Genomic DNA, 11811 nt, shown 5'->3' with positions numbered 1-11811 from the left:
AGTTATTCAGTTTCATATGTAGTTAGTTAAATTTTGTACGTTGACACAGGGCTTTGATCGAGGCGGGTATTGTGACGAGGTTGACGTTGGATTCGGCCTACATTTGAGGCGGGTACTTTTACTTATTTCTTTAGTTGTTGTTCTTGGTGCATGAGTAGCTCAAATAAAGTAGAGTTTATCTTGACTCCACTCATTTTATTTCTTGTGCTTGATACTTTATCCACTCAATCTTCGAGATGCTCACTTCCATATCTATACAGTCTCCCGTTGTTATTCTTGATAACTAGCAGATACTATATGTCATGTTTACCTGTTTGACTACTGTCTATTTATGCTTAGTATTGAGCATGCAGATTCATGTAGCATACCTGATTTTTTTTGTATATATGATGACTGTTGCATTATTCTCATCATGTCATGCATGCATCGCCGATGACCTTGGCTCCCTTGTGGTTGAGACGGTCATTAGCCAAAGCCGCACGCTCGGCCACTCATGGGTAGTGGCGGCTGGAGCGTGTCGCGTGTCCTGTCGCGCTGCACTCGGTCACTCATGGGTAGTGGCGGCTGGAGTTGTGAGCCGCAGGGACCCTATTGCTATGTAGCTATTTAGTTACTATGCAAACTGTCCGCTCGGTCACTCGAGAGTAGTGGCGGCTGGAGTGTTGTATAGTTGTCATCGATCCGGTCTCTCGACCATACAGGGGTCGTGGTGCAGAGAGGTGGGCGGGGTGACCATCCGTGCATACATCGTTTCTATTATACCTGCTTTTGATGTTATATGTCTACTTATGCTGTTCTGATACCACATATATTTGCTATGTATGCTTGGACACTATTTTCTTTTACAGTATACCTTACATGTGATCAGGGTGATTATGGGTAGTACTCTAGCAGTTTATGTTTTCCTCAGACCTTATACTTGTTTAGGATGTGGTATCAGGTATGGATATATATATATATACTTTGTTTTACACAGTAGTATCTGCCATTTATCCTTTGGGGACTGTATCTTTGTGTATTCCTGTTCTTTATGATACTGATGCACTGTCTATTCTATTACCCGCTGAGTTTTTATACTCACCACCCACATTGGTAATTTCACCAGGTAGCTGATAGCGATACTAGTACACTTGGAGGAGGTTCCCGACTGCTGGTCCCACATCACTTCCGAGGACGGTTTTTATGGTTTTGGTTTTCCTTTTATTGTGAGTTAAACCTTTGAACTTAGCATTGTAATAATTTGGCTGTGGACTTGTTATTTTGTATTTTGGGTTATTTTGTCGAGGAGTCAAGCCGGGCCGGCCCGCGGTGAGTTTTTGTTACTTTATACTTGTTATTTTTGTTTTCCGCTGTGTTTGATTTTCCAGCCGTGTGGGCTGCATATTATCTGCGTGGTTGTGATTTTATTTGCATATGTATTATCTGTTGGTGATGTGTACCGGTTTCATTTGTCACTGCTACAGGGGAGGTGCTGTCCGATTTTCGTTGGACAACCTTACTCTCGGGGCGTGACATCAGGATAGTCCACATCTTCCTCCTTTAGGGTGTATATCTATCTTCCGAGATCAAGTCCTACAAGGTTTTTGATTTCCTCTTCACCCTTTTTTTCTGACGTTAGCCTCTATTTTAACATTCCGCTCAATCAGTTTGTCCCTCAGTCATTTTCTATCCTTATGGGTTTTGTCGGGGTATTTAAACTGTTAGATTTTCCCTTATCTCCTCGTCTTTTTCATCACTTCTTTGTTCCTCGTCAAGTAGATGTTGGTGTTTTCAAATTCCAATCTCGTCCCAAGGCTATTTTGTTCAACCGAATTCCTCCTCAGGGGGAATGGTATCACAAATTTTTCTATATGCGTATCCCTTCTCCTCCTCCATTTCCCATTCAATGGATATATGATCTACCTCCGATTCCTAGTATCCATAATCTCCTTAACGATCCCTCTGTTGCCTTTGCCTTATCTAAACTGAGGGGAGCAAAATTCAGCTTGTCGCATCTAATTGTAGAGGATTTGATGTTTCCTTTTGGGATAGGCAATATTGACACTCCCTTGGATGGCTCTTTTGGTACGTATAAACATTTCACCCCGCATTTACTGATTAGTATATCTCTTTTATAATGGTGTTTAATTCCTGTGTTTCAGCTGATGCTCTTCTTCTAGCTTTTATGTATAAGAATCCTACTATGGCTAAGTCCTTTGTTAATAATCTTGGAGAAGAGTGGTTGCGAGCTCACCGGGCTAATCCTAATTCCTCCACCTTGGGCTTGCTATCCGAAGAAGAGCGACAAGCAGAGGCTGTCGCAGCCATGGAAGAGGAAGAAGAAGAGCCTTTTATTTCCTTAGTAAAAAGCCAAAGCTTACTGAGGATGCCTCCTTTGGCGATCTCTTTGGTACTTTTGTGCAAACTCCTCTTGTTCCGGCGCCCATTTCTCTTGAGAGAGGTAAGGCACCGATAACTCCTACCCATATTATCTCTAATCCTTCTCTTAGGATGATGAGACCTGGTCTGCTCATCCCCTCTTCTTGTGCTATTATTTCAGCTCCTTCTGCTTCTGCTTCTGCTTCTGAGATGACCATTATCCCTTCTATTTCTTCTACACCTCTTGCATTGGCCTTGCCTCCTTTGGCTTTTGGGCCCCGGACAAAACAGACACCTTGCCGGAGATCTTCTCCAAGTGCCGGGCCCTCAACTATTCGCGTTTCCATGACTGAGTCAGTATCCCTTGCATTGTCACCTTCTATTCCATCTAGTTCTTCTTCTGCTGCTCTTGTTTCTACTACTTCTTTCCCTTCCATTGCATCTTCTTCTTCCCTACCTCCTTCTTCCTCCATTCCCCAGCCTTTATTTAAACAGGCTATGGGTCTGCCCTCTCAATTGGGACAGACCTCTGATCCACTTAGCTATGGTTCTCTATAACTATAAAGCCTATTGGTCGAATCTTGGCTACAGGGCCAAGAACAACTAAGGGGCCTTAGTCTTCCAAATCGAGCCGACCACCACAGTCGTCAGGCAGTAGCTGTAAGTATTCCTGGTTATATGTTGTCAACTTCGTATCCTTATCTTTAACTGTATCATCATTTTGTTTAGTTCCTTGCCTCGAGTCTGCACATCGACCAGCTACTTATGGCTCGGGACCAGGAGAACAATAAGTTAAAAGCTCAACTAGAGACATTGAAGGCTACTTTACCTCCTTCTAATAATGACCTGGCTCAGTTGCAAGAGAAAGTGGCCTTGCAAGATCAACAATTAGGGGTATTGAGACATGAATTAGAGGAATCACAACAATTATTGAAAGATAAAGAGCTTGCAAGGAGAACTTTGGAGTTACAGGTGGATCGATTACATTCTGGTCTCCTACTAGAAATTGCTTTAAAGGAGAAAGCTCTCTTAGATGCTTCTCATAAAAGTCTTATTTTAGAGAAAGTAGAGAAGCTTCATAATGTCTGTCTTTCTGAACAAGCTCAAGACCTAGCCTCTCATGATTTCGATATCCTACAGGAACAAGAGCAAAGAAAAGCTCAAGATGTTGAGTTGTCACTACTCCAGAAGGAATTGAAATAACTCAAATTAGAGAAGGATGCTTTAAAAGATCAAAACACTAAACTACAAGCTGATTTTCAGAGTTATAAGGAGCAAGAGAAGAGTCGATGGGAAGAGTGGCGTCTGACTTATCAAAAGTCTTCGGAGTTTGCCCAAGAATTTGTCAGTCGAATAGTGGGTGCTCTAAATCATTCTGTGTCAGGAGTTCTTTGACAATTGAGAGAGGGTGGTTATCTACCCAAGGAACCTCCCTCTTCTTTCATAAGTCGTCGCAGACTTAACAAAGAACTGCCCGCAGATTTAAAAAGTCCTTTTAATTAATCATGTCTATGTACCTAAAAAGATTGTCCATAAAAAGACTTGTAATGGAAAAACTGGTAATAAAAAGAACTATAACCAAAAACTTGGTAATTAAGTGATTGCGATATATAGGAAATTTTTGATACTTACTTGTTTCTCTCTTGTGCTAGTTTGAGAATGCCTCCTTTGAAATGCTTCCGAGTATTGAGTATAAGTTTTATTCAAGAATTCCTTGCTTACCTCTTGAAGTTAAATCTTGTCTTAATGAATCCTTTTGTAGATAATATCTAGTGTGCTCCATATTTCAAAAGAATGAATAATCCTGAGTGATTTTAGATAAGAAATTGTATAAGACTCCTGAGTTCCGAGCTAAAAATAATACTCCAAGTGATTTTAAATAAAGATTTCCATGTGAATAGGCTTCCAGATAGAAAATGTGTCATATGCATAGAATTCTTCTTGAACCCTGGCTTCTGATCCAGTGTAAAATCTCAACCGATTTTGTGAATAAATCCATGTAACTTTGCATTCATTATGTCCATGAAGACTAAGTTCCGTGATGGTTTAAAGTCTCCGGTTCCTCCCATGAAGACCCGTCCGAGTTACTTCATGAGGTTTCCCGATCGACTATGTTCTGTGATAGTTTAAAGTCTCCAGTTCCTCCCATGAAGACCCGCCCAAGTTACTTCATGAGGTTTCCTGATCGACTATGTTCTGTGATAGTTTAAAGTCTCCGGTTCTTCCCATGAAGACTCGTCCGAGTTACTTCATGAGGTTTCCCGATCGACTATGTTCTGTGATAGTTTAAAGTCTCCGGTTCTTCCCATGAAGACCCGTCCGAGTTACTTCATGAGGTTTCCCGATCGACCACATTCTGTGATAGTTTAAAGTCTCCGGTTCCTCCCATGAAGACCCGTCCGAGTTACTTCATGAGGTTTCCCGATGGACTATGTTCTGTGATAGTTTAAAGTCTCTGGTTCCTCCCATGAAGACTCGTCCGAGTTACTTCATGAGGTTTCCCGATTGACTATGTTCTGTGATAGTTTAAAGTCTCTGGTTCCTCCCATGAAGATTCGTCCAAGTTACTTCATGAGGTTTCCCAATCGATTATGTTATGTGATAGCTTAAAGTCTCCGGTTCCTCCCATGAAGACCCGTCCGAGTTACTTCATGAGGTTTCCCTGTAACGCCCGCCCTCCCTGCTTACCCTAAGGGACGGGGCTACGATACTCTACGTATAAATTTTTCTTTTTAAAACAGCAGAAGACTTAAAATAATTTTCATAGTTTTAATAAAACTTTTCTTTTAAATTTCTTTTGAACTATACTATCACATGGCATCAAAAATCATAACATCAAATCCAGTGGAACCATAATGTGAAGCCACACATGTTTAGGTACCACAAGTCATAAAATACCAATGCATAGTTCTTTAAAGAAACTTTAAGCAGGTTCTTATTTATTTGGTTGCCTAGCCACTGCCACACACATCTTCGTTGCCCCTCCTGCTGCTCCTCTAACTCATCCAGCTTTTTCCTTTATCTGTGGTACAAGGAAAGTAAGCTATGAGCACTTATGGCTCAGTAAGTTCCTTTCCTACTCACTAAAACCAACAATCAGCACATAATTAAGAATGCATCAACAAGCCATAATCTAAACTAATCATGGCATAACATAGCATTCTATTCAAGCATATCATGCATCATAATATAATCACAACTAGTCATAGCATATCAAGCATCACCATGGCCGAAACATATACATAGTGCATTGCATAAAACATAGCTAGACATGGCATAACAACAAGTATCATGATATATCAAAGCATGGCCGAAACATGTATATCAAAGCATCATACTATAGCCGAAACATGTACATCAAGGCGTCATCATATCCATGGCCGAAATCTATATATCAAGCATCAACAAATCAATGGCCGAAACATGTCTATAAGGTATAGCATGAACATAACATAATCATACCTTATCATGGCATATCATAATCAAGAGCATAACATGAAACATAGCATAATCAAAAGGTGTATGCAATATGATTTTTGGAAAACATGTATCTGAAAAAACATGTGTATGTCTCATGATCTTTTAAACCATTTTCTTTTACATATATACTTGAAAATAATCTCAACATAAGGGGGATCCCGGCTATGTACCACTTACATATTGCGCGCAACCTTGTAGGTCCAAGGTAGCAAGTCTTGAACCCTACAAGGCAAACATACTAGGCCCTTAGTCCTAGGGGCACTTAGGAGCCCATCCCTAACGAGGTCCTTAGTCCCCGGGGCGCTTATGGAGCCCACCCTTGGTACAAGCCACTCACATATAAAGTAAAGTACATGTCATACATATCATGTATCATAAAAGCATGCATCACTTAGGCACACATCATATCATAAAAGTATGCATCACTTAGGCATACGTCATGTCATAAAAGTATGCATCACTTAGGCATACATCATATCATAAAGGTATGCATCACTTAGGCATACATCATGTCATAAATGTAAGCATCACTTAGGCATACATCATATCATAAAGGTATGCATCACTTAGGCATACGTCATGTCATAAAAGTATGCATCACTTAGGCATACATCATATCATAAAGGTATGCATCACTTAGGCATACATCATGTCATAAATGTAAGCATCACTTAGGCATACATCATATCATAAAGGTATGCATCACTTAGGCATACATCATGTCATATCAATATGCATGACTTAGGCATAGATCATAAAAACATGCATATCTTAAGCATAAAGCATATCGTCAAGCATGCATGATTTAACCACATATCATATCATGAAAGTATGCATATTTTAAGCACTAAACATAGCATCAAGCATGCACAATTTAACCACATATCATAACATAAGCATGCATAATTTAAGCACAAAGCATATCATATCATAAAATCATGCATATCATATCATAAGTCATAAATCACAAGCATACATATTAAGCATAAGGGTGTATCTTGTGATTATCCTATCATAGGAAACATGGTATCATATTTATCTTGGTTTTAAGCTTCCTAAACCCTTGTGGCCGAAACCCTTTAGAGCTCAATTTAGGTTAAACACAACATCCAAGCATGTGGCACCTAAATTATCATCATAACATTTTCATAGGAAGCATTATAAACATGATTAACTTAGTTTCTAAGTTCCTCAAGTCCCTAATTTCATATGGCCGAAACCTTAAGGTGTGAAACAAGGTTCCATATGACATAAAAGCATGGACAACTTTAAATCATATTTATAACATTTTTCCCAAGGAACAAGGTAAACACATTTGACACATTTGAATTAGTTCCTAAGTTCTTTAAGCCCTTAACATATGTCATGGCCGAAATTTAACAAGTTCTCATTAGGGCTACAAACAAGCATACAAGCATGTGAACTTGGACTAACATTATGTATAAATTCATACAAGGCATCATCCAATAGTTATGGCCGAAACAAACCCTAGCATCATTTTAGGTCATAAAACAACATATAGTAATTGAACCTTGGCTTTCTACTTATCATATTTCATGTAGGGTGACATGAGCATATTTAATTTAAGTCCTAGGGTTTCTAGGGCATCTAAACCTTCATGGCCGAGACTTACAATGGTCCATTTAGGTCATGGAAAAATCATACAAGCATGTGACACAATCAATAGGCTATCATATTTTCATAAGAAGCATTTTAACACCTTTGGTTTAAATTCTAGGGCCTCTAGGTCATTTAAATCCTACTTGGCAAAAACTCATCAGTGTTTAAACTTGCTTCAAGTAACATAAAAAACACATGAAGTCATACAAGTTTCATAGCATTTGTAAAGACAAGCATAATGAGCATACATATGAATTGTGTCTTAGGCTTTCTAGGTTTCTTTTTCTCTTTTTCTTTTATTTTTTTTCTCATGGCCGAAACCTACCATTCTTTAGCTAGGTTTTTAAGTGGCCTAAAGCATGAAAAACCTAAGTAAATTTCATGGTAAAATTTACTAAGAAACATATATATAAATTTGGTTCATGAACAAACTTGGACTCTTGTGATCATACATGTCATATGTCATATAACAAATTTTTCTACACCCTAATTAAGCATGAGGGCATTAGACAACTTTCATATCTAAACATCACAGAGGTCTTGAGCATATTAAAGTTTTGTTTAAGCTTTTCTAAGCTATCCATCTCATCATGGCCGAAAACCCTAAGGAAGAGTTCATGAAGTTCTAGCAATATTCAAACATACAACTCTTTTAAGATATTTGTATTCTATCACATGAGCATGTTTATTTAAATTTAAGGGTCTTCCTAACCCTAAACCCTTTCTTGGCCGAAACATATGAGTGGGTTTTCTTTTAGTTCAAATATCTTCTAAGCAAGAAAACTAATACATGATCCTTAATATTTCATAGGAAGAACCTTGTACTAGTTGGGTAAAACAATAAATTTCCCTAGCCTCTTAAAAATATTTTTGACCGAAATTCTAGGGTTAAGTACTTCTCTGATCAAGCATCATATAGGTATAAAAACATGAAGAAGAACCCTTTTCCATGGCATAGAAAATCTATCATGTAGTGAAGACTAGTTAAACATCACTAGATTTTTTTTTGAAAGCTCTTCTTAGCCGAATTTTCTCAAACTTGTTTCTAGGTTTTAAGATCTTCATAAAATCCGAAAAACACATAAAAGCCTTGTACCACAGGTGAGGGGAAGCTTACATCCTTTTTCGCTTGTGGATCTAAGGTATGGTGAAGAAGAAGTAGCCTCTTCTTCTAGTTCCTTTCCCTTGGTTCCTTTGCTAAGTTCTCCTTGTATCCTAGGCTTCCTTAGGGAAAAACTTGGCTTTGGGGCTGAAGATGGAGGAGAGGGGAACTGAGGTTTCGGTGAGGGAGAGGAGAGAATGAGAAAAATGTGAGAAAATAGAATTTTCCCTTTACATATTCTCTTTTATGTTAAGGGGGAAGAGGTAGCAAACTTAGTTTTTGCTTTCCTTCTCCCTTAGCCTTTTTTTTCTATTTTATTTTTATTTTTATTTATTTATTTATCCTCATCATTCATGGTGAAATAAGAGGGAATGAATCCCCTTAATTCCTCTTTAACCATTTCGGCAAGATCAAAGAGGAAGAGGGAGAGGAAGGGAGGAAGGCAAGTTGCCTTTCTCTTGCTCTTTACTTGTTTCCTTTTGGCTAGCGTTTACTCTTACCTTTATCATGAGTTTCCCTCCTTTGATATCAACATATTATTCCTATCCCAACTGGTTATTACCCATTAATTCTATGAAATATAATATATGAGGTTCAAGGTTCAATCCTTGACCTCTCCCTATTTTTATTTCTTTTTGGTTCAACTCACTTCCTATTATTTTTCTAAGGTAAAATCCCACATTCATATATTTATCTTACAAGCTTAGTGGGTATTACATTCCCAATCGACTATGTTCTGTGATAGTTTAAAGTCTACGGTTCCTCCCATGAAGACCCATCCGAGTTACTTCATGAGGTTTCCCGATCGACTATGTCCTGTGACAGTTTAAAGTCTCCGGTTCCTCCCATGAAGACCCGTCCGAGTTACTTCATGAGGTTTCCCGATCGACTTTTTTCTGTGATAGTTTAAAGTCTCCGGTTCTTCCTATGAAGACTCGTCCGAGTTACTTCATGAGGTTTCCCGATCGACCACGTTCTGTGATAGTTTAAAGTCTCCGGTTCCTCTTATGAAGACCCGTCCGAGTTACTTCATGAGGTTTCCCGATGGACTATGTTCTGTGATAGTTTAAAGTCTCCGGTTCCTCCCATGAAGACCCGTCCGAGTTACTTCATGAGGTTTCCCGATCGACTATGTCCTGTGATAGTTTAAATTCTCCGGTTCCTCCCATGAATATCCATTCGAGTTACTTCATGAGGTTTCCCAATCGACTATATTCTGTGATAGTTTAAAGTCTCCGGTTCCTCCCATGAAGACCCGTCCGAGTTACTTCATGAGGTTTCCCGATCGACTATGTTCTGTGATAGTTTAAAGTCTCCGGTTCTTCCCATGAAGACCCGTCCGAGTTACTTCATGAGGTTTCCCGATAGACTACGTTCTTATGCCAGATTATGATGTTTGTACTGACCTTGTGATGGTCTTAAAATTTCTGGGTTTTTCTCTAGGGGAGCTGTATGGGTCTTTGGGATTCCCCACTGTTGATTGCTTGAAATAGATTATAAAAGTTCTGTCAATACTTGTCAATCTGTATGAACCACATTTATTTCTGTGGCGGCATTTGTCTTGCATTGCATTTATTGAAAGAAATGGAGTATATGAACTGTAAGCATACTTGTCCTCAGCTCGCTGGGAACTTGCTTCAGATAATTATGATTTGTTCCTTCAGACGTATTCCCGAGTGGCATGATCTTGTCAGGTTCAGTAAGGTTGTAAATGATTTGCACTCCAAGGATGTTCCAGAATTCTTCCTTCAGTATCTTGGAGATAATATGAACCTGATGCGAGCTTTTCCACCACTTTGTAAGGTCCTCCCCATTGTGGTGCCAACTTACTGACATCCCCGACAGGTTTAATACGCTTCTATACTAAATCTCCTACTTGGAAAAATCTGGGGATGACTCTCTTGTTATAATTTTGCCTCATTCATTGTCGGTATGATACAAGACGAGTAGCAGCTTTATCTCTAATTTCCTCTACCAAGTCTAGCTCCATGAGTCGTCGACCCTCGTTATCTGCATCATATAATTACCTTCTGTCAGATTCTACTCCCACCTCGATGGGAATTATTGCTTCTCCCCCATAGACTAATTGAAAAGGAGTGATTCCTGTAGCTTGTCGAGGTGTAGTATGGTATGCCCAAAGAACGCTGGGTAATTCATCTACCCAGCTACCTCCGACATGATCCAGTTTGGTTTTTAAACCCCTTATAATTTCTCTATTGGTTACCTCCGCATGACCATTACTTTGCGGATAAGCCACAGAGGTGAAGGCCTGAACAATACCATGTACTTTTGCTCCAATCTAAGATTCTATCCCCTTGAAATTGCCTTCCATTATCAGAGACTAATTTATGAGGAATGCCAAATCTGCATATGATATTTTTCCACAAAAATTTAATAATTGCATCTTCGGTGATCCGGGCAAGTGGTTCTACTTCTACCCATTTGGAAAAATAATCCACTACTACCAATAAAAATCTTCTTTGTGCAGCTGCCATAGGAAATGGGCCTACTATGTCTATGCCCCATTGATCGAAGGGACATGAGACTATAGAGGTTCTCAACAACTGTGTAGGATGATGCGAAATATTTTGATGTTTTTGGTAAGACATACAAGTTCTTACCAACTTGTTGGCATCCTCGTGTAGAGTAGGCTAGAAATATCCAGCTAGTAAGATTTTACGGGCCAAGGATCTCCCTCCTATATGACTACCACATGAACCTTGATGAACTTCCTGTAGAATAAATTATATATCTTCTATGCCAATACACTTGAGCAGAGGTCTAGAAAAAGGTCTTTTATACAACTGTTCTCCTACCATAGTGTACTGAGCCGCTCTCTTCTTAAATACCCTTGCTTGTTCTGTATTACTTAGGAGAACACCTTGCTGTAGATTCAATATGATTTGAGCCCTCCAGTCACCTTCTATTCTGCATCAGCTTGTCTTTCAATACAGGATATTAACAGAGTTTGTTCTACTGGCCGATCTAGACTCCATGGTACTATAGCAGAGGCCAGCTTAGCCAATTCATCTGCTACCTGATTCTCGGATCGAGGAACCTTTTGTATAATTACTTCTTGAAACTGGGACTTCAACTTATCAAATGCCTCATCATATAACTTAAGCATATCATTATTAATTTCAAAATTACCTGATAGTTGTTGGGCTGCTAATTGAGAATCAGAATAGATGAGGACTCGAGCTGCACCTATATGCCGAGCGGCTTGCAATCCAGCTATCAAGGCTTCATAT

Source organism: Zingiber officinale, chromosome 10B, assembly GCF_018446385.1.
Source record: "Zingiber officinale cultivar Zhangliang chromosome 10B, Zo_v1.1, whole genome shotgun sequence".
NCBI classification, from domain to species: Eukaryota; Viridiplantae; Streptophyta; class Magnoliopsida; order Zingiberales; family Zingiberaceae; genus Zingiber; species Zingiber officinale.
Note: the sequence above shows the minus strand (reverse complement) of the source record.